This window comes from Protopterus annectens, chromosome 7.part1 (genome assembly GCF_019279795.1).
Source record: "Protopterus annectens isolate FY-2018-M chromosome 7.part1, PAN1.0, whole genome shotgun sequence".
Taxonomy (NCBI): Eukaryota; Metazoa; Chordata; order Ceratodontiformes; family Protopteridae; genus Protopterus; species Protopterus annectens.
The window spans coordinates 212,190,450-212,214,895 of NC_056740.1; the positions used below are offsets into that span (position 1 = coordinate 212,190,450).

The 24,446-nt window shown below is 38.6% G+C and overlaps 1 protein-coding gene across 2 annotated transcripts in view; it reads right to left on the minus strand.

Annotated features, from left to right (window-relative positions):
• Nucleotides 1-23,987, minus strand: part of LOC122807697 (ETS domain-containing protein Elk-1-like) — a 195,795-nt gene extending 171,808 nt beyond the window's left edge. For both annotated transcript variants that reach the window (XM_044078660.1, XM_044078659.1), the window contains exon 1: nt 23,577-23,987. The gene's annotated coding sequence lies outside the window, so the exon portion shown is untranslated. The remainder of the gene's footprint in view (nt 1-23,576) is intronic.
• Nucleotides 23,988-24,446: the final 459 nt, after the last annotated feature.

Genomic DNA, 24,446 nt, shown 5'->3' on the forward strand with positions numbered 1-24,446 from the left:
TCCAGATGTAACAGCAACCAAAAAACATTTTCTGGGAGAAGTATTTTAAACATAACTTTCTCTATGGGTTCAAGGGGTGGGGGTGGGTAAAGGCAGTTGTTAAACATAAATTTCAGCAAATACTTGCCTTTGGAGGCCTTAAATTTAAAACCATTTTAAGGAGTTCTTTCACATATGTATGTGCTGCAAACTAAGGAAAAGCTTGTAGACAAGCAGATATTGCTAGTACACAGACTTTGATGTATAAGTATGTGAAGCTAAAATCAAATCAATGACTTAAACAGTTTAAAAACCTTGAAATGAAGTCATGCAAACAATTCCATAACAGGAACAGGTAAGCAAAAACTGATCGTAATGCTACTCAATGCTAGAAGTCTAAATCTCAAAATGTACTCACTCGAGGCACTCCTTAAAATGGAGAACATCGATATCTGTGCAGTGACTGAGACCTGGTTCAAGGCTCTAGAGAGCACTCCTGCATTACCAGGCTATAACTCATACCACACTTTACGGCCATCTAACCTGGACCAGAACACCAAAGGTGGAGGTGTGTCCATATTCATTAAGGATATCCACACCTCCAGGCTAGTTGCGCAGCATAATGCATCCGAGGTTATCCAAGTGCAACTAACTCTGGGCAAAACTGCAATCCAAATTATAGCTTGCTACAGATCCCCCACCATGCCCCAGGATTCCAACTCCTCTTTTCTTGATATACTGGAAATTATTAAGGTTCAACCAAACACCCAAATAATGGGCAATTTCAACTACCCACCATTAACTGGGAAAACTACTCATGTACCAACTCCTTAGCTCAACGCTTTCTGGAATTCATAAACTCCAGTGCCCTGGATCAACTTATCCACACCCCCACCAGGGGCAACAATATCCTAGACCTAGTCATTACCAGCATGAGCGACCCGTGTTCCACACCTGAAATCATCTCCTCGTTGGTCAGATCCGACCATAAGCTAATCACCCTTGATATCCACATCCTGCCCCCACCCACCATTAAGGAAACCACGGTAAAAAAATTTCTGCAAAGCCAACTTCATGCTTCTTAAGACAGAAGTGGTGAACTTCATGACACCCATGCAGATGGACAATACAGTTACTACTGCTGAATCCTACACAAATGCACTCTATAAGCACTTACATGAGTGCATGGATTGTGCTATCCCAAACAGAACCAAGGCATTATCCTCAAAAAAACGGATGCCAATCTGGTGGTCCCCTGCCATAAACAAACTGTACAACAGAAGGAAGAAACTGTTGCAAAAGAGAGTAAAATCCCATGAGTGGAGGAGCTCCCTGGTCAATCTCAGTAAAAAGCTGAGATCCCTTATAAGATCCTCCAAAGCTATTGAAACAAAAAACACCATAGCAGGCTCCAAACCTTTTGTATAGTCCAGAATTTATGAAGTAACTGTTGAAATATCACAGCACAAACAATTCCACAAGACGTTCCAGTTCCAAACCTTTTTTAATCATCCAGGATATATGAAAAAAACTGTTAAAATGCCACAGCATAAACAATTCCACAAGAAGTTAAGCACTTTTACTTAGGTCTCTCCCAAGCTTCATCAGAACGTCTTGTGGAATTGGTTGTGCTGTAATATTTCAACAGTTATTTAATAAATCCTGGACTATGCAAAAGGTTTGGAGCCTACTACGGTGTTTTTTGTTTCAACAGTTTACCTTTTGGTGCTTTTTTCTGCTTCTTGCTTATTTTACATCATGGCGGAGTCTCCAGAACCTGTTTTGTTATCCAGAGGAATTATTGACAATTCCTTGGTGAATTTGGACAAACCGGTCACTCGGACCGAGTTTCAGAGGTTGCTGAACATGTTTGAATGGATTGTGGCAAACCAGCCAAACCAGAACAACTTTGTTAACAGCAGTCTGCCAGAACCAACAGCAGTTTCAGGTAGAGAACAACCACCAACTACAAGTCGCGAATGCGACATCCGCGAGCATGAGCAATGGCGGACCCGGGCTGAACAGCCAAGAAAATAGAGGGACAGCAACTTCTTTTACCTTTAATACTCAAAGGGAACATTGTACTGATGGGCTTAATTATTTAAACAACAATAACAGTGATTTTGATTTCTCGGCATGGGCTGGTAAGTGTTTTGTTTTTTTTGAAACTCAGCAGCTCAGTGCCGAAACATATACAGACACATTATTGACTTTTAAAAACAAATTAATGCAACTTAAGGGGTTGCAAATGGAGATTTATTATTTAAATGAGTGTATAAATGTACAAAGGGTGCCTAAAGGGCTGAGAATTGTAAAATATCCGAACAATGTTGATGTTAACAGTATTTATCACAAAGAACTGACAGAGTTATTTAACAACTTTGGTACAGAACTTTTAAAGCTCATGGTAAGAAATTACTGTGAGCAGAGGGACAAATAGTTGACAGAAGTCAACAACTTGCATGTGAAAGTGACTTCTGACTTCATGTTTGATGTTGAAAAAACAAAATATGCTAATATTTTTTGTGAAGTTGATAAATACTGTAACAGGGTGTTGGAAAGGAAAATAAATAAAATGAAGAGGGACTTGAGTACAAGGAAGGGAGGGCATTTCCCCCACCACCTAGTAGCAAGGTAACTTTAAATCATGATGAACGCTGTGACAACAAGAAGTGTTTGAAGTTATGGATGAACACACTTCTACCCCCTTTTGGTGGAGACCCTTTAGACCCTTTAGACAGTATTCCCCCAGTCCCCAAGAGAAGTGAAAGAATAGCAGAGAAACAGAGAACCAACAACCATTGGTAGTACAGAGATACATAAAACAGGGGGAGGGGAGGGGCGAATTTGAGAAGGGGAAACTTTCAGAAACCCTTCCACAAGAACAATCAATGGAATTAGTGAGAGGACAGATAGAAAACAATGAGATTGTACTCGGGACACTCAATAAAGTGGTGAATATTAACAATAATTTTTATATATTTAATTACACAGATTTAACTGTAGATGAAACTTTTTTCAGTTATTCACTAAGGGGTTTCAATATATCCCCACCAGACCCTTGAGCACAGTAAATTCTCTCATTGAATTGAAATTATTCGTCAGAAAGTTAAATTTAAAATGTTTATTTAAGAACACAACAGGACAGACCAATAATTTGGCTAGGAAAAGTATCTACAACCCCCCCCTTTAAATCCCACTTTAAATGTTTTTGAAGAGCTGGTAGAAAATGAGATAAGGAAGCTGAACAACAGACCAACAACTGTGACTAATGTTTTGGAAAGTGACAGAAGTGTGGTTGAAATGCTGAAAAATAGAGGTTGCAGAGTAATGAAACCTGACAAAGGGAGTGGGGTGGTACTAATGGATGCCATTGATTATGAGACTAGGATGTTGGACATTTTAAATGAATGCAAATACAGTATTGTTTCTAGAAATTAAGTCTTTATAGCCTATTCTAAGGTGGACTACTTTATTAATGATAATTTTTTCAGGGTACTATAGATAAAAACGTATTAGACTATTTAACAGTAACTAGGCCGAAGATCTCAGTAGTGTTTGGAATCCCAAAGACACACAAAAATGTTTAGAAGCCACCTTTTAGACCAATAGTGGCAGGTGCGGGCTCCAAACTTGAACCCTTGGCTAAATATGTAGACACAATGTTGAAAAGTTATGTAACCTCTTTAAAACATATTTCAAAGGACTCCTGGGATTTTTTAAGTAAAGTCATCTATGATAAATATGAAGATGAAGTATGTATGGTGACTATTTATGTGATGGAACTATTCCCTAGCATCCCTTATTTTGAGGGGATGGAATGGTTTCAGGGCCTTTTGATTTAAATCTATTATTTGACTAATGAGCAGAGGAACTTGTTAACTGAATTTATGGAATTAATATTGAAAAATAATTTCATGTGTTTTGCAGGGGAATATTATAAACAAGAGAAAGGTGTTGCTATGGGGGCCCCATGTGCCCCCCTGTATGCAAACCTGGTTTTATATTATTGAGAGAGGAAGTTCATTTTTGAAACCCCTTGGAATAATTATATTTCCTTATACACCAGATTTTTAGACAATATTTGTCTTTTCTGGAAGGGGACGGAAACCCAGCTAAATCATTTTTTGGAATACATTGGGATTGTAACTTCCTTTTTGAAATTTACTTGGCACACTTCACAAGAATTCATTAATTATTTAGATGTGACCATATATAAGGTTAGGGAAGAGAGAAAATTCCATTCCAAGATTTTCAGAAAACTCATGCACTTGAACTCCTATTTACATTTTGAGAGTGAGCACTCCTATAATCAAAAGGGCGTCAAGGATGTGCAGTGAGGATCGGGTTTTCTTAGAGGAAATGAAGGTGATGAAGGGGTTCTTATCAGAGAGAGGGTACCCCAGAATTTGATTAATCAGTTGATGAAAGAAGTGAACCAAGGAAGGAAAGGAAAATATGACCCAATTTTGGGTAAAACTTGACCACAAAGTAATCATAATATGGAAAATAAAGGGCTGAATTATGAAATGGCATTCATATACACACACACACACACACACACACACACACACACACACACACACACACACACATACACACACACACACACACACACGTTTTATTTCAGTGAAACTGAGAACATCATTAGGAAGTACTGGAACCTTTTGGTTATAAATAGCGAAACCAGCAAAATTATTCCATCAGTACTGACATTTATTAAAAAGAGAGATATAAATTTAAAGGAAATGCTGTAAAACCATGGTAGTGATAAAAGTATAGTTAGACACCACAAGAAGGGGGAACATATAAGTGTGTTTTTTGTCAACAATGTAGTAACGTTCTAGAAAGTATTAGTATCCCATCCAGAAAATTTAAAATGAAATTTAAGGAGCATTTTAATTGCAACAGCAAAGGGGTTGTGCACATCAGCGTCTGTCAGACATGCCTTAGCTTTTATACAGGCAAGACAGAGAGACCATTGAAAAGAAAAATATATGAACACTTGCATGAGATCTCCCAGAGAAAAGATACAAATGCCTTATTTAGACACAAGAAAGACTGTAAGAATTGTATTTTCAAGTTCTCTGTACTCGAACAAGTGAAACCAGATATAAGGAGTGGACTGTGGGAAGCCCTTTTAGAAAACAAATAACTATACTGGCAGCTTAGGCTGGATTCAACTAAAACACCAAGACTGAATGATCATGTTAGTATTAATAGTGTCCTTAAATTAAGGGCAGCTAAACTTTAGAAAAGGAAAGAGTATATGCATTCATTTTGTTTGCTATTGTTTTAACACAAGGATTCATAACAGCATATATTTTATTATGGCAGCTAGAATATGTGTAATCATTTTGGTTGCTACTGTTTTAACACAAGGGTTTACTACAGCATGTATTTTACTGTGGCTTTAAATAATGCAGGGGAATGAATTTATTTAATTAATTATGCATGAGATATTACTAGTGGCTGACAATTTTTGAATTTGTTTAAAAGTGGCTGATTGATTTTATTTCATGTTCTGATGAAGCTTGGGATAAACCTAAATGAAAGTGGTTAACTTCTTCTGGAATTGTTTGTGCTGTGGCATTTTAACAGTTTTTTCATATATCCTGGACTATTAAAAAAGGTTTGGAGCCTGAACTTCTTGTGGAATTGTTTGTGCTGTGATATTTCAACAGTTATTTCATAAATCCTGGACTATACAAAAGGTTTGGAGCCTACTACGGTGTTTTTTGTTTCAACAGTTTACCTTTTGGTGCTTTTTTCTTATCCTCCAAAGCTAGCTACGAAAACAAAATCTCCACTGATTCTAAGGGCAACCACAAAACATTCTATAGCTATGTCAAGAATCTCAATGGCAACACTCAGATCTGCTTTGAGTTACAGCACAACGGCATGAAAATTACAGAACCAACTGAGATTGCCAACATCCTGGCAGATAGGTTCAGTGCTAACTTTATCCCCCTCTCACCCCCTAAAGGGCCCATATCTATACAGGAAGAATGCAAAGTCCCTATAATCACATCTATGCAGGTAAAAGCTGGACTCTCTAAAACCAAAAACACAGCATCCATGGGACCGGACAACATCCCAGGCTGCATTTTACACAAACTTCAGAACGATCTGGCTCCCCACCTAAGCATCATGTTCAATCATAGTCTCACGTCAGGCTTTGTGCCCACTGAATGGCGCACATCAAATGTTATCCCACTCCATGAAGTGGGGGCTGCCACTGATCCTGGGAACTATTGCCCTATTAGCCTGACAAGCCTGGTCTGCAAGGCCATGGAACATTTCATCATGGAACTCATAAGCAAAGACATTGGTAACCTCCAAACTCTGGACTCCACCCAGTTCAGGTTTGTGAAAGGCAGATCATGCCTTCTGAACCTGATCAACTTCTTTGAGGCAGTCAACAAAGCCGTAGATAAGGGTAAGGTGGTTCACACAGCCTACCTTGATCTCGCCAAGGCTTTCGACACCATCCCCCATTCTGGAATTATAGCTAAATTCACTAAACTAGGTATAAATCCCTATGTCACAAGATGGGTTGCCAACTGGCTCACTGACAGAACCCACACTGTAAATGTTGCAGACTCCAAATCTGACTTCAAACCAGTGACAAGTGGAGTACCACAGGGTTCAGTCCTGGGACCTCTCCTGTTTGGTATCTACTTCTCTCAAGTACAGGCTAACACAGAAGGCCACTGGCTAATGAAGTTCGCAGATGACTGCAAACTAGGAGCCATAGTCTAGTCCCCAAATGATGTGGACATCCTGCAGAAGGGCCTCACTGAGACAAATGCCTGGTGTCAGAGGCATAGCCTCAAGCTCAATGCCAAAAACTGCATTGTCATCCCCTTTGGTAAACACTCTGTACCCATGAACTACCACATAAACAACAGTCTACTTAATGCCGAATGTGTGATAAGAGACCTTGGGGCCCAGGTGGACAGTATTCTCTCCTTTGATAATCACATTGCATTGCCACAGTAGTCAGGGAATTCTTCTATGTAGCACACCTCATCACAAAGGGGTTCTCATCCAGGAAAAAAGAGGTCATTGCTCCCCTCTACTCGGCACTCATTAGACCCATTATAGAGTACAATGCCCCTTTTGGAATGTACCTCACAAGACATCTACTGCAGCTGGAAAGGCCACAGAAGTACCTCACAAAGAGGATTACTGCCCTCAAACATATGCCATACACTGACCGTCTCAAAAAACTCCAGCTTTGCTCTGTAGCATATCGCCTACTCGGAGGAGATCTCTGCCTATCATACAAAACTATGTTAAACCCAGAGCTGTTGAACATGCTACACCTAAAGAAATCCCAATCCCTCTGAGCTACACGCTCTAGGGACCTAAACCTTGTCTCCACAATAAACAGGACATGCTGGAGGGATAAATTTCTGTCCCAGAGACTTCCTATACTCTGAAACAAGCTACCCATCTATGTCAAGCAAAGTTCCTCATTAGCACTCTTCAAGAAAAATCTTGATGAGTGGATGGGAAATAGGAAATACACCCCGGGGATCACTTCTGTGGCTCTGCTCGACAGGAGTACAGGAAGTTAACCTTCTTGGGCGGCGTAAGCCAGGGATCCTTGTTGGCTAGGCTTACATATGCCCTTGAGCCAATAGCCTAGTACCTACCTATGAACCTATGAACCTATGAACCTATGAACCTATGACACTGTCCAAGAGAGGTGGTGAAAGAAATGGCTGTCCTAAATGAGTATGAAATGCAAGGACTTGATGGGCTGGCTCTCAGTCTCCCTTTGTATCTGGCCAGTGTGTTGGCAGATCACTTGAAAAAAAGATTTTCAGCAGATCACAAGCCAGTGCAGAAGTGTTTGAGGAATGGAGCGCAGTAAGTGCAGTACACTTACACATTGGGGGGGGGGGGGTTCCTGAAAAACAACAGACTTATTAGCCTAACAGCAGTGACAGAGGAAAAATCAACACCCAGCCCAGTACAAGTTCATGACCAAAAACTGGGTTACAGGACAATATGACAGGGAGTATGAGCAGATGTAGTCTACCTGGACTTCATCAAGGCTTCTATCTCAGTCCCACACAGGTAGCTAACAGGAAGTCAGGAGGGCTTGGAGAAACTGGACAAAGACAACACCTCAACTTTTTCATAGTAGTGTGTGGCTAGAAGTGTAATGTCAGGAATGAGGCAAGTGACTAGGCGTCAGTCTTGGATTTGTCACTCTTTGCTATGTTTGTTTCAGACATATATGAGGGAAGAAAGACTAGTATTACCCTATTTACATATGATGCAAAGATAGGTGCAGTAGAGAAGGATGAAGAAAGAGTCTAATGATGGATTTAGAAAACAAGACCCAGTGGACAGGAAGGAGGCAAACGAGGTTTATTGAATGCAAAGGAAGACTATTGTACTTGGGCCATAATCGCTCCTAGTGTGAGGTATCCGGCTGGGGAGAGAGACAGAAACATAGATGTCATTATTCAGCAGAAATCAGAATACACACACAGATACAAATCCTGCAGTGGACGGTTATGAAATGACACTGGACAGAGAGATTTCTGTTTCTATTCTTGAAATGTTACAACATAGGGTGCCTGTTTTCAGGATCATGTTGGAAATTGAAGTTGTCAGTAACAACATTACTTCATCTCTCAGAACCCCCTTTTGAGACAGTAAGGTGTATGAAGAACAGGGATAATGAGCAGACCTTTACCTGTGGAACTAGTGGATCAGTCGTAACCCCAAGAGCCAGAGGGGTGATCACAATTGGTACAAGAGGCTTAGGTCCCTTGACCTGTAATGGTTGACCCTCTACTGCACCCAATACAGACTTCACAGTTTTAATGTATTGTTATTATTATTATTATTATTATTATTATTATTATTTTATTATTAGTATTATTATTATTACTATTATTATTATTATTATTATTGTTGTTGTTATTATTATTATTATTATTATTATTACTATTATTATACAGGATTGTGATCAGGTCTCTGATCATAACTGGCTTTTTATGTGTTTGAGACATGGACGCCAAAAAAATTCACCTTGCAAGCAAAGCAAACTATATGGAAGCAAAACAGTCACTATACAAATTTAATTGGAGTGATGTGTGTAGTGGAAAGACTGCATAAGGAACGTGGCAAGTTTTGAGAGAAAAATTGTTTGGAAGAAAAAAATTAAAAAAGAAAATTCTTAACATCAGGATCTTGGCACACAATGTCAGGAGGATATACAAAATACTAATTATAATGGGAAATAAAAAATACAAAAAATGGAAAAGAGATTGAACTAAAACTTTGAGAAATGAAATAAACAAGCTTAACAGACAAATTAAACATAGTACGAGACAAGATCAGGAACGTTTTGAAGAAAATTTATATAAAGATATTGAGCACATGGTAGGAGTAAAGACACACTCTATGTAGATTCAAAAAAATTATTCTCAGACACAACAGATTATAGATATAGTTGCAAAATCTTATGCCAAACGATATGGCTTCACAAAGGGGGTGATACATTTTGCTGGCGACATCCAAGTAATGTCAGATACTGAAATTAAATTAGATTAAATTGAAAAATAACTTTTCAAACTGTACCAAAAAAGCACAGGGAGAAGATGGAATTTGTAATAATGACCTGAGAACACTTCAACATGAACTTGCAGTACTAATATATCTGTTATTCACTAGGTCATTTAAGTATTGGGTGATTCCATAAGATTGGAGACATGTATTTGTTAGAACCTGTCTTTAAGGGAAAGGACAAACCCAGATTCATATAGACCTATACATTTGCTTTCCAGTTGGCATAATGATTAAGGTATTTGCCTCCCATGCACAAGGTACAAGATTCGATCCTGACCTGCAACCAATTGCCTGTATGAAGTTTTCATGCTCTCCCTGTGCCTCTGTGGGTTTCCTCCCACCTCCCAAAAACAAAACATGCCGAATGATTCCACTTCAAAAGCTCACACAATAATGGAGCTGTGGGCAGCAGCACAGACTCTAGATGGTGCCTATATTGGTGAAGAGTTGTATATACCAACTGCTTTATGCATTAACTGTGGTGTGCAAGTATCCTCAAAATAGAAGAACATGGATCACAGACTGCATGCCTTGTCAGGGCTAGCCACTTGACAGTGTAAAAACTGGCTCTAGGTGATTCATTTGTGTTGACTAATGTCGCCAAAATGGCATAGATACCTGTGATAAGTAGGTTGAGGAACCAGGCCTACTCTGACCTATGCCAGAGACACATGCTAACAGTGGTAGGGGTGCATGTACCCCCATTGGCCAGTGTGTGCCTGCCATAAAGCCCAGCAGCCCTGGGTCAGTAAACTATTGTCTGGCTGATGTCCAGCTGTCCAGCTGTCCAGCTTGGGTTACCTGGGATAGATCTGTAGAGCAAAAGCTGGACATAAAACCAATGAACTTGCCAAACATGAACTAAAAATTGCTATACTTAATGTATGTTTACTGACAGGATGCAGCTTGGAAGTAGATAACATGGTGATAAGGAAGAGGTTGGACATCCTATGTATTGAGGAGAAAAGATGGAAGGATAGTGCAGCAAAGTAACTTGGCTTGGGATCCAGAGTCTACTACTCAGGCGGAGGACAGACTAGGCATGGGATGGGAATGGTGATGAGGGAGAGGTTTCAGAAGACAGTGTGGGATGTCATCAGAATTTGTGATAGGCTCATAGCAATCAGACACCAGTGTAGGGCTAAGGCACTATTCATAATCTCAGCATGTGCTCCACAGCAGGGTTGTGATAGTGAGGAAAAGAGTGCATTCAGACAACAGTTGCAGGAACTACTAGATAAAGCAGGACAGCATGAATTGGTGTTGATAATGGGTGACCTGAATGCACATATTAGGACAGACAGAACAGGATAGAGGACTGCCTGGCTCCACATGGGTTGAGCCAAAAGAATAAAGAAGGAGAGGCTATTTTAGACTTCTGTCTGGCAAATGGCTTGATGGTAGCCAACACATGGTTCAGCAAGAGAGACAGTCACATGATCACATGCAAGAGTGGCCAATATGCAACTCAGATACACTTCCTCCTAGTAAGGAAAGGTCACTAGGATGGAATCACTGACTGTAAAGTCATCCTCAATGAAACAGTCGGTCCACAGCATAAACCAATGATTGCCATAATCAGCTGCAAGCCATGGTCAAAGAAGACTCTACAGTCAACAAAGACCAGGGTGAAGACCTGGAAGATGACTGGAGAGAAAGTACAACAGTTCAAGGAATTACTCAAGGCGCTACCTCCTCAGGAAGAAGAGGAAATAGGTGGAGATGAAAAAGAGTGGCAGCACCTCAAAACAGGATGTGTGAGGACTATAGAACAGATATGCAGCCAAACCAGATATGAATACCAGGTACACAAGGAAAGCTGGTGGTTGAATGCAAAAGTCAAGGAAGTCATTAAAAGAAAGAGGAAAGAGTGAGAAGTAGAAAAGACGAACGAGGCTAGGAAGGAATACTGGTTGGCTAACAAAGAAGTTGAGTGGAGTTTCAATAGCAAAGAACAAGGCAACAAAAGCACTCTACCAGCTTCTAGAAAGTGACTCAGTAAATGGCACAAAGAAACTGTATCAGATTGCAAGGCAAAGACAGAAAGATAAAGAAGATAGTTAGACACCATTCATAAGGGATGTCATCAACAACCTGCTCACCAGCCCACACAACATCAAAGGCAGATGGAAGGAGTACTTCCAGCAGCTTCTGAATGAAGAAAACCCCTCAGAAGCTGTACTTCCCCAGACACAGTCTACAATGAAAAAAGAGGAGGAGGAGCGCACCCTAGAAGAGGTAAGAACAGCAATGAGGAAAATGCAGTCAGGGAAAGCAGGAGGCTCGGAAGAGGTAACTTCTTCTTCTTCTTCTTCTTTTGGCTTTTCCCGGTTAGGAGTTGCCACAGCGGATCACCTGTCCGCTCATGATTGGCAGTGGAGTTTTACAGTGTCGAGTTGCCAGCCCGGTGCCCAACCTTCCACAGAAGGCACACACATGCACACACTCACACCGGCTCAGAAGAGGTCACAGCAGATATAATAAAGATGCTGGGTGAGATAGAAGAGAAATGGCTTCTGAGGGTACTCATAGCATTATGGAGAGAATGGCATACCACAGATGACTGGAGAATAAGTATACTACTGCCAGTGTACAAGAACAAAGGGGACATTTACAACTGTGGGCAATATATTGGTATCAAACTCCTGTCACACCACATGAAAGCCCTGGAGATCCAATGTTTGCAGTGAGGCAGATGGTTGAGAAGAAGTTAGAGATGGATGAAGAAAGGGTTCAACTGAGCATTCTAGACTTGGAGAAAGCATATGGCAAGGTCCTAAGAATGCTGATTTGGGGAGTGTTATGATGGCTCAAAGTCCCACAAACATTTGTAGAATTGGTGCAAGCTATGTACAAGGACCCAGCAACTCAAGTATGAACAGTGTTTGGACTCACTAGAGACTTCCAGTCTAATTGTGTGTGCATCAAGGTTCAGCTCTGTGCCCACTGCTGTTCATACTGGTAATGGACTACATTAGTAAACAGGTTACAGGAGACAGGCCATCAAAGCTGCTGTATGCAAATGATGAGGCATTACAGGTAGACTGAGCAAGAACTTCAGCAAATGACAGAGGAATAGAATGCAAAACTGGAGGCACATAGTTTGAAACTGAGCACAGATAAGTCAGTTATAATGGCAACAAATGAGGGAAATCCAAAGAAGATGAGAACTGAGATAGAAGGGAAAGTAGTGGCACAGGTTAACAGCTTCAAATATCTGGAAGGGTAGTTGAGGAGAAAAGAAGTCCAAATGAGGACGTCAAAGCTAGAATCAGAGGGGCTGCAGCCAACTGAATCAGAGTGTCAAGATTAGTGTATGACAGAAGAATGCCAAAGAAGCTAAAAAGTAAGATGTACAAAACAGTGGTGTGACCAGTACTACTGTATGTACAGAAACCTGGGTAGTAAAGGCAGAGCAGCTGAAGAAGCTAGAGGTCATAGGGATGAAGTGCCTGAGATCGGTGGTAGGATGCACACTGTGGGACAGATGAAGAAATGAGGACATCAGAGCAGAAGCCAAAGTAGCTCCATTTGCAGACAAGGTCAAATAGAACAGATTACAGTGGTTTGGGCACATGTAGAAAAGCAGAACACAGACAGGAAGAAGGTAAGAGGAACTGAAAGATTCCAGCAAAGAGTGGATGGATTGAGTTAGAGAAGATATGCGACAGTCAGGCATAAGTGTTGAAGAAGGTAGGAGTGACACTGAATCAAGAGAGATGGTAACAGTTGTCATGTCACCCTGACCCCATGTAGAAAATGGGGAAAAGGGGGACTGGTGATGATGGTGATGTTTACTCTCTTGTCATGGAAAAATGATCAAGAAGGTTATTTTGGATATATTTTCAGAAAAGGAAAGGTTGGGACTTGAAACTATGTATCAGCATGCATACATTGAAAATAGATCTATAAATTCCCATAACATTATGTTCTATAATAATATAATAACAGCTATAAATGAAAAAGTGTGATGCGATGATGTAATTTACACCAGCTTTTGATAGGGTCATTCAAAAAAAAAAACACTGATCAATAAATTAGAACAATTAGGCCACTCCAATGGCATAGAGGGATAAAGCCCTGACTATGGCCCATCTGACCCTGGTTTGATTAGCAGTTCGAGGGAGTGACGGAGCAGTAGAGAAGGGATGGATGTACTCATCCAAAGTGGGAAGGTACTTGTTCATACACTCCTTAAGGGGAGGAATGGTCAAAAAAGGGGAGTTGCTCTCAGTTGTAATCAACAAGTGTGGGGGCCAGTGCAAGGGAGTAGGTAGGTCATTAAAAAAAACCCTCCTGGATGGAAGAACAAACAGCCTAGCCCCCAGGACACCCTCAGTATCCACAACAGGCTCCAGCAATAATGGAGAAAGTCTGGGTGGTTGAAGAGTAGCTGCTAGATCCAGTGTGGACACTGGGTACTGGGGGCTGGGCCTGTAAACATGTGGTCTGAGGAGAATAATAAAAAAATAAAATGAATTAATTAGAACAACTAGGTTTTAATATAATCTTTACAAGATGGATAGCTAAATGGCTTTTCAATAGGATAAGACAAGTTTCATACAGCAATTGGATAGGTGAAATTCTAGCTTACAGTCAGGGTGTTCCACAGGGCTCTGATCTTGGTTCATACTTGTCCACCCATTTTCAAATCACCTACCTTTTTCATCTGAAGCGTTCTATAGTCTACATGCTTCACTTGAAAATGGGTGAACTGATTACATCAGTTACAGACAAAGCATGTCTGCAAAATAAGTTGACTTAATTGACCACTTAGGCAGAGGAGAATAATATGTTGATAAATACATCTAAAAACAAAGCAAATGAGATTTGGGAGTCATAGACTGAACTGTCAGTATTTAATGCTGCACACATTGATTGAAACTGTAGATTTATTTAAGGACCAGAGCATATGGGTAGATCCAGCTTTGAGTATTTCTGATCATATCAACTAGTTGCTTAATGATGGTTATAAAACTGCTGCATAAAAAGATTAATTAAGTCAATGAAATCAGAAATGATGAAATACTTGGTTGTAAGTAACATCAGACCCAAACAAGACTACGCAATAGTAATGTGCAAATCTTACAGGAAAAGTAGCATAACTAAATTGGAAGGAGTACAGCAGAAATATGCCTTTCCCCACTGTAGTGCAATCTTGGAGTTAGTATATATATATATATATATATATATATATATATACATATATATATATATATATATATATATATATATATATATGGGTGTACTTCAAAACATCTAAAGCCATAACATCTAATTTCATAACATTGAGACCATAACATTTAAAACCCAAAACATCTAAAAACTACTAAACACACTTTTTACTATGTTTCTGCAGGGGGCAAGCCCCCCTGCAACCCCACCCCCCCCGTAAATTAAATATAACTCCAAGATCGCACTACAGTGGGAAAAGGTTAATTTCCTAACCCCACTGTATCAAGCCCCCCCTGCAGAAACGTAATAAAAAGTGTGTTTGGTAGTTTGGTGTCATTATATTTGGAGGGGATGTTATTTTCATGTGATTTGTAGTGTTCGATGTTCTGATGCACATTTTCGAAGTTATGAAATTCGATGTTATGGGTTTAAGATGTTCTGGTCTCAATGTTATGAAATTAGATGTTATAGGTTTTAGATGTTTTGAAGGGGACCCATATACATTTTTATATATATATATATATATTATTACTTTTTTCTCCAACCCTCAAATCTGCCCCCTTCTCCTTTTCTATTCTCTCTGACAATGGCACTATCATTACACCTGATTGTTCCACTAAACTTCTAGGTTTTACAATAGATAATCAACTAAACTTTGATTCCCACATTGACCTAACCATCAAAGCTGTCAATAAAAAGATAGGTGCCCTCTATATACTTAAGCCCTTTTTTACAGCAACTACCAGGGTGTCTCTAGCACAAATTCATCTCATCTCTACATTATTATATGCCTCTCCATCCTTTATCAACCTATCAAAATCTAACCTTCAGAAACTTGCCACATCCTACCACAGTATTGCCAGGTTTGCCAGAGGTTCCCAATTTCGTACCCATCATTGTGTTAACCTCAAAAAACCTGGCTGGCTTGAACTTCAAAATCTTATTCTTCTACATCAATTAGTTACCACCCATAAAATTCTCCATTACCCTACTAATACACCCATACTTAACAACCTTGTTACCCCTTACTGGAATCTTACTTCCCTCCGCTCAGCTAACAAACTGCTAGTAGCTACTCTCAAATCTTACAATAAATCTGGTGACTCCTTGTTCACAAATGTTGTTGGCTCATACTGGAATAAACTTCCTACGGAACTGACTACTTTAGGCTCATCACAACTTTTCAAGAAACAATTAAAGAACTATTTCAAATCACACTGGCTTTGTCCTTGCTCAAATCCTGACTGACCACAGCATCCAACTTTCATTATAGTTTCTCTCCATTACCTGTTGTTATACATCCATCTCTTCTACTTGTCTCTCTCACTAGTACTACTCCTCCTCTGTAGCTTACCTAGCATCCACTTGGATATTACTATTCCTATAATATCACTTTCTCTTTACACTAAATATATTACTGCAACCTGCCATCTCATGTATTATTTAAACCTGTATGTTGCTTCCTGCTGTGCAAATCTGGTTCTTAAAACTATTGCCTGGCACAAATGTTTATCATAATTGTTAATTCTGCAAATATTGTATAAACTCTATTGTTTGTTATTATTTTTTTGTCATTTACAATTCCTGTTTCTGCAAAGAATATGGGATTAACGATCCTAGCATTATTTTATTATCTGTTAAATTGCTGCTATACTGTCACTATGCTACATTGGAATACATTTTTTTTATATATTTTTATATTTGTCTCTTACTGTGCTATTTTTTATGTTTATTTACTAGTATATATAGTGGAGCTTTTCTCCTCTGGCCTCTGCTGAAAATGGACATATATCCAGCCAGTCTAGCCCGGTCAACAAATGTAAAATAAAATAAAATAAAATAAAAATATATAAAATTAGTGGGTGCTGCAGGGAATCTTGCCCCCCTGCAAAAGCAACTATTATTTTTTTTTTATTTTGAGTTCAACCTTCTAACTGTCTGTACTATAGCACACGACATTCTGGAGGTTGATGCTATGACACTCGACATTCAGGAAGTCAGTCTGATGACATGAATCCTTATGTTCCACCAGCCTCCCATAATGAAACTGCAGTAGCTTACATCCAATGTTAAAAATGAACTGCTGATCATGGGGATATTTCATCACTGACTGGGTCTGTCCTCAGATTATTTCATCTGGTACGATTAATAATGTTTCTTACTAAAAGAGGCAATCCATTTGACAAAGAAAATGTACTTGTCTGAATCTTTCTAGCTGCAACAAACAATATTGCAAGAACTACCATTACAGCTATACCTCAAAACTGTCCAGAATTCTGCAGACTTGAAATTTTTGCCTAATATTTTTGGTTTGTTACTCAGAAAATGTGCAGAGGGTTTGTCTGACAAGTCATTGAAGAATGGATTCACTACATAGTGATAACTATTTGAATTACATGCTTCACATCCTTCAAAAAATGTATGCTAATGCAAAAACTGTTTTTCTAGCAACTTTCTAAATTTCTAAGAGCAATATTTAAAATGTGTTCCTAATTTTTGGGCGTTTGCCTACATGTTAGTTTTGGAATTACACTAGACACCATCAGTGAACACCTGCCTACATCTGCTGTTTGTCATTAAGATAAATCCAGAAAGAATATCACTGTATCTTTTTATGAAATCACAGGACATTCAGTCCCACTCCCAACACATTCAACCTTCTCCTCAGCAGCTTGGACAAGGTTACACTGTTTGTCTTTACTTTAGATTGTACAGTTAAATGTTTCAATTCTATCTTCTTTTCAGTCCTTAGTAAATAGGTGCACGACTATTAATTGACAACAATAAAACTAAGCTACATGACACTGAAAAAGTTAATTACTGACAACTCAAAAGAGCAAAAACACTACAAAAGTGTTTTTGTAGGGAGCAAACTTCCCTGTACCCGCCCACAGTGAGTCTAAATATTCTAACATTAATCTCAGACAGCTTGGGGGGTAAGGGAATACTTTCTTACAACCGATGCTGAGTGACCTCCGACTTAGTTTGCTTAACAAATAAATCATGAAACATGTTTTGGTGCTTTCAGTTAGTCAATATGGCACTTGATAAATGTGCTGATTCTTGACAACTTAGCCACTACAAGACCAAAGTCAAATCAAATTCAAGTACTTACTGTGGCCCACATCAGCTATTAAGGTGCAGATGTCCCATACAGAAAAATATGGCATCAATGCCACAAAAAGCAGAATAACTGCCTGTTTTACTCCTCTTAAAGGGGCCAGGCCAGATATCACACTGACAAAATGCTACTAGCAGCAATAAATAGTACTGCCCTTTGAATCAACAACACAAACAATCTCAAACAATTCGAGTCAGAGGATCAAAACTTATTACATTCTGACAGATCCAAACAGTCTAGTCTGTTTTTTTATCCTGAATGCAGCTAATTTGGTATCCATTTTGACAGTTTCATACCTAAGAACAAAGTTACCATTTATACCACAGCTTTTGCCTTCTGCACTATGGTGCATAGCCTTCTTATTCCTCAAACTTTCCCAGTCACCTTTACCAAAAAAAAACTCTGGATGAAGCTTAGCAATGCTCATGGCTGCTAATTTTCTACCACTGTGTTACTAAATATGGCAATTCTATATAACACCTTCCACTTGTCTCTTCTGATAAACTACTGCATAAAAAAACTTTTCTTCAAATCCTGAAAACTGCGAAAAATAATTCCATTAAATAATGATGGACAATAGAGGTACATTATGATGCACAGAGCTGATTACAAGAACATATGACTGTGGCCACTCAAGCTGGTGTCAGTAGCTCCTGTCAGGTAATGTGGGGGAGCACACATACATGGACAGAGTGAGAATATACAGTTCTTGTGGTAATGCCATAAAATAAAAACTGCTATTATTGCTGGGGTTTTTGCCAAAACACAAAGCATCCTTGTGGCTGTTTGAATGATGCCCCCTGACACCATAATGTCTGATTGAGGGCAAGCCTAATGGTCAGGCAAAAATCATATGGTAATAAATAAATAAATAAGGGTGGTCCTTCAGCTGCAGTCAGTAACTGACCCATATAGTACAGCCATGGTCTCTTTCTGAAACACTGGAATTTGCTTACACTCCGCATACTGTTATATAAATATTCATAGCTTACTGTCCAATACTCAGCATGTGTTTAATTCAGGTCTTGATGTAACTGAATATATATGTTCTGACCTTAACTATGACAATGTTATTGCATCCTTGCTCATTGAAATGTTAAAGACATATGATCATATTAACTTCCAACTAGTTTTAAGCAAGTTCCTTGCCAATGGTCTATCTGCAGATACTACCAATTGTTTTAACATCTACTTGGAAGGTGGATTTCAGGCTGTCAGAGGGGATAATCCCACCTTTCCCTATCTGCCATTACATCCACATATTCCACAGGGTTCTATGTTTGGTCTACTTCTATTTTCCATTATTGGGAATTACACATGGATACATTGTGGTGCTGTCAGATTAACGTGATATTGCTGTGAGTCAGTGATGCTCTGCTCAACCTGTAGGTCAATTATCCAACTCAGGTCTATAAATATACACCCTCAAAATAAAATGCACACTGTCTGGGTATATACCTGCCTCTTCTGATAGGTTGGTACTAGGCTATTGGCCCTAGGGCCTATACAGGCCTAGCCAAAACAATTCCCTGGATGTTTCTTCCCACAATATTTATTTCCCTGGACCCCTGATAAACAGCCCTTGCACGTCTTGAACCCAGGACCCTGCACACCATAGCCAATGCAATTTACCAGTAAGCCACCTCAGCTCCAGACATACATACCACAACCATGATTTACTCATCTATTCAAGTTGTAAAATCTGCAATGCACCTAGGAATCATCTTAGACAGCATACTCAGGTATGACCTGCATACCACATCTATCAATATAAAAACAATAAGACATTCAATATGCAATATAGGACCGCCTATAACAGAAAAGCTTATTATTTTCTAGTTACCAGACTTCTCTATGTTTCCTGCATACGGAGACCTTCTCACAACCACCACAGAAAAACTTTAGCTAGTCCACATCAGGATTGCATGCCTTGCTGCCAGTATACATTCACAATTTCACCACTGTGACCTTAAGCAAGTTTATCTGTCAATAATTACCCATGTTTGTGAAGCTCGCCCAACTAAAAAAGGTTCTAGGCTATTATACTCCTCTAGATTCCCAGCATTATCTAAGATACTACAGTGGTATAGTGTCCTTTTGATCACTTCACTCGGCCATTGGTACGTCAAACAATCTCCCAGTAGATAAACCATGGCTTCATACTGGCTGTCAGATCTCATCATAACTTCCAACTGTACATAGTTTTTTCTTACATTTTTCCTCATCACTTGTAAAATTCTAGATTTTCTGGTAAATCACCAAAAATTGTACTCAGTCAATAATGCCAGGCATTAAAGTTTCATATTTCTTTTTGTTCAGATAATGCCTGTTGGTGCAAAACATGCTGTTCTATTCATTTTTCTGTGAATTAGAGAACTACATTAAAAATGCCCCTGATTTTGGGCCTTTATCCCCCCATTATTTTTGTCTTTATCCAGAATTCTTGAGCAAAGAAGTTGACAGATAAGAGTCACATCTTGTCAGTAACGTGTATCATGACTGTATTTTCTTGATTTGACAATATAGCCAAAATTCTTCCTACTTTTCAGGAATGCATTGTTCTCTATATGTTCTTTAACCCTTCATCTAATCTCATAACATCTCTTCCCATTCCACCAATATTTTCCATTTCATTAGTCTGACCCCTCTCCCAGTCTCACTTCCTTCCCATTTCCTCACTGTCTCAAGTCCCATTATTTTAATTATCAGAGGCTTTGTTCTTAGGTCCAACTCTTCTCACCCCCCCCCCATTCTCTCCTTTCCCATTTTTATGTCATACTCCCCTACCACTCTCTGTCATATGCATTTCCTTAATTTGTGTGTTCATTCCATACGTTCCAATGGATATGTCATGATTTGACTCAAGGTTATTCTCCCTTGACTTTGGTGCATTTCCTAGTAAGTAGATGTAATACATTTATAACTAGTATCTGTTACTGTAATATTTATTATCTACTACTGTCACTGCAGATGTTTTGTATATTTGCATTTTCTTGCATTTATCATGAACACAAAGCCACCAAGATAGCTGTTGATTCATTTGCTGTTCTTTGTGTATATCAATTTTCTAAACTTGTATTTGTAGTCAAAGTACTATATAACTGGGTCTACTCACAAACAAATCAAACATCAACATGTAAGCATGCATGTACCAAAAAAAGAACATCAGTACATGCAGCAAATAACATTGCTTTTTGCAGAGGGGACAAACTCCCCTGCACCACCATGTGGGGGGCTGTGTCCCCCACATCCCCTACTAATTATATATACTAACTCCAAGAACACACAATTCCCAAGGAAAGGGAATATTCCCCAACCCAGGGGTTGTTGATGTCACGCACCGGTCGACAATCTGCATATATTTAGACCAACAGCAGGGCATCCATATATATATATATATATATATATATATATATATATATATTTATATACATACACTGAATTTTATTGAAACTATGTTTGATCGACTAAGCAAATTGTCGACAGATGTGTGAGATCATACAATTCTCAGGTTTGGAGAATATGCCCTTTCACTGATATTGTGCAATCTCGGAATTAGTGTATATAATTAGCAGGTTGTTTCAGGGATACAGGGAGGCCTGCACCCTCTGCAAAACAGATTTTTCTTTAGTTTTAATTTTGCATGTGCCAAGGTTATGGCTCAGCACATGAGTAGTACCATGTTGACATTTGCATTGTCGATGTTTTGTGGTTCATATTAGGGTCTTTTGATTAAATTCAGTTGATGCTGTGTGTATGTGTGTGTGTGTGTGTGTGTGTGTGTGTGTGTGTGTGTGTGTGTATATATATATATATATATATATATATATATATATATATACATAAATACATACATACATACATACATACACACACACACACACACACACACATATATATATATATATATATATATATATATATATATATATATATATATATACATTCATCCAACCACAACCTGTTTTTCAAATTTTTGCACATGGGGTCGGGATGTCACTTCACCAGTGACAATCATCTAGAGCTAAGATTTACACCACCATGTGGCTAGCCCTCCTGTAATAATTCTTCCACACTACACACTTGCATGTACACTCACACATATGACCAATTTAGAGTGTCCATTCCACCTACTGCATGTCTTTGGAATGTGGGAGAAAAACATTCCCCCCAGTGGAAACCCACACAGGCACAGGAAGAACATGCAGACCCTGCACAGAAGGCAACCTGGGAACCTCTTGCTATGAGGGTATAATGCTATCCACTGTGCCGCTCTATATCTATATCTGTATCTAGATATGTTGGTCTGCTGCTCTTTTTTTTTCTTAAATCATGTATTACTAACATTGTGTTCTGGATCAAAGTTCAGTTATGACTGTGTAAATAAGATAGATAGATAGATAGATAGATAGATAGATAGATAGATAGATTGATAGATAGATGGATATCGGATTCCTGAATTTGGATGACACAGCAAAATGTCGACAACCGTTCGACATATACAGATAGTCGACGTGTGCAATATTGACAATCCCTGGATGGAGGAATACTCCTGATCTCAGTGTTCATATATATTTTTAGCCAAAAACAATGTTATCTGTTTTTTTTTCTTTTTTGTATTGTTTGCATGCAGCAAGGATTTTCTTCATGAATTCATTGCTAACATTTGACTTTTGTGTTGTTGGCCTTTTGTGGTCGACCTTCTTACTGTCAACACTTTTGCTGTGTTAGCTAAGGTAAGTAACCCCAGATAGATAGATAGATAGATAGATAGATAGATAGATAGATAGATAGATAGATAGATAGACAGATAGATACAGATAGATACATATAGATAGACAATTATATATAAAGGGATTTATTCAATGGTTTTCTTACTGTGACACAGGTAACTGCTGTCTATATTGATGTGCATATTCTGACATACTCACTGTTGTGTTTGTAAAAATTCTATTTATACTGGGAACTTTTTTGTTAATGCACAACATAACTAGCCCTGCTCTATAAATGGGCTCTGTCCTGCTGAACCTTCCGGTCACCAAAATTAAACAATCCCAAACATATTATACAAAACTAGAAAAATTATCCAGTTCCTATTTGTTTTCATGTTACAAGAGCCTCTGCCTCATCAAATAAATGAAGGATAAAGCCACAGACTGTTAGATATGACTGCAGTAAACTGATATACAGTTGAAACATATTGTTAAGTCAACAGCAGCAAACAGAGTAAACTGCACGCAATAAAGTTCAGTCCCCTTCCATTTTTATAGAAAGTGCTGCAGAACATAAAGATAAATATGACCAAATAACAAAATGCCAGACTTGATATGACAACGTTTTCATGCCTTTTTTAAACAAGTATCTTTTTGTGAAAACAATGTATTGTGCCTTATACACATTCAAGTATGGAGAAGAATTTAATAACAAACAAATAGCATTCGATAGGGCAATATTCAGAGAGAATAGCAAATCTATTTTCCAAGTGGTGCTGAACAGAGTCCGTTTTATACACACACACACACACACACACACACACACACATATATATATATATATATATATATATATATATAAAATATTATATATATATATACATACATACATACAAAAGTTCTTTCTTCTTTACAACACACTGGTTATACTTGTATACATACAGCTACAGATAGCATTTGGAAGCTGTAACATTTTGAAACGTAGTGTACAGTACCTTCCTACTTTCATGCTCCTTTAAGTCCAAAAGTTTTTTTCTGAGGTCATATGATGCTATCTGTAAAGTCTGACAATTTCAAAGCAAGAACGTGGACCACAGCTCTCATATTGACTTACAGAGTAGAATAGATTTTTTTTTGTCTATTATCTTGGACTAACAGCAATATGGTGGAACTGTCAATTTACTGACAAATCTGAATCAGACTACAGAAAAATCATGATCTTTTCCTGCTTAACATGAGGCCCCCACATCTTCCTGTTGAACAACATCCGTTATTCAGATCAATACTCTAATCTCTTGCAAAACCACACCTCATGACATCAGATCTCAAACTGTTTTTTTCGGGGGCAAAAAACCCACTCAGTCTGCACTGCAAACAGCTGCACTAGTTGAGAATTTCCTCAACATTGGTAGGAAAATTCATCTGCCCCACTTGTGTTATTCTAACTACAAACCAAAAATATCTCTGTGATTAAACATAACACTTTACAGGTGGTGAGTGAGCTAATGATGAAAAATAATGCTAGTGACAAAAACAGGAAACTGTGGTGTTAAAATTGAACTAGAGGACATTCAGAGTGCTACTTCATAAGCCCACCGTAAAATAGTTACTATTAAAGACAAAGTTAAATAGTAGTTCATTAATTCTCTTCATTTATTGATGTTGACTGGGTGGGCCAGTATTTATTTATGTATGCATGTATGTATGTGAGTTTGTTTATTAGGGGGGGGCCTGCGAAACACAGTCCATTTATAACGGAGGCCTAGAGAGAAACATACCAGCTATAAAAGATAACTGCAATATGTGTACAATATACATACAATTTCTACTGGTACTAAAATGACTATATACACAGAAATATACTG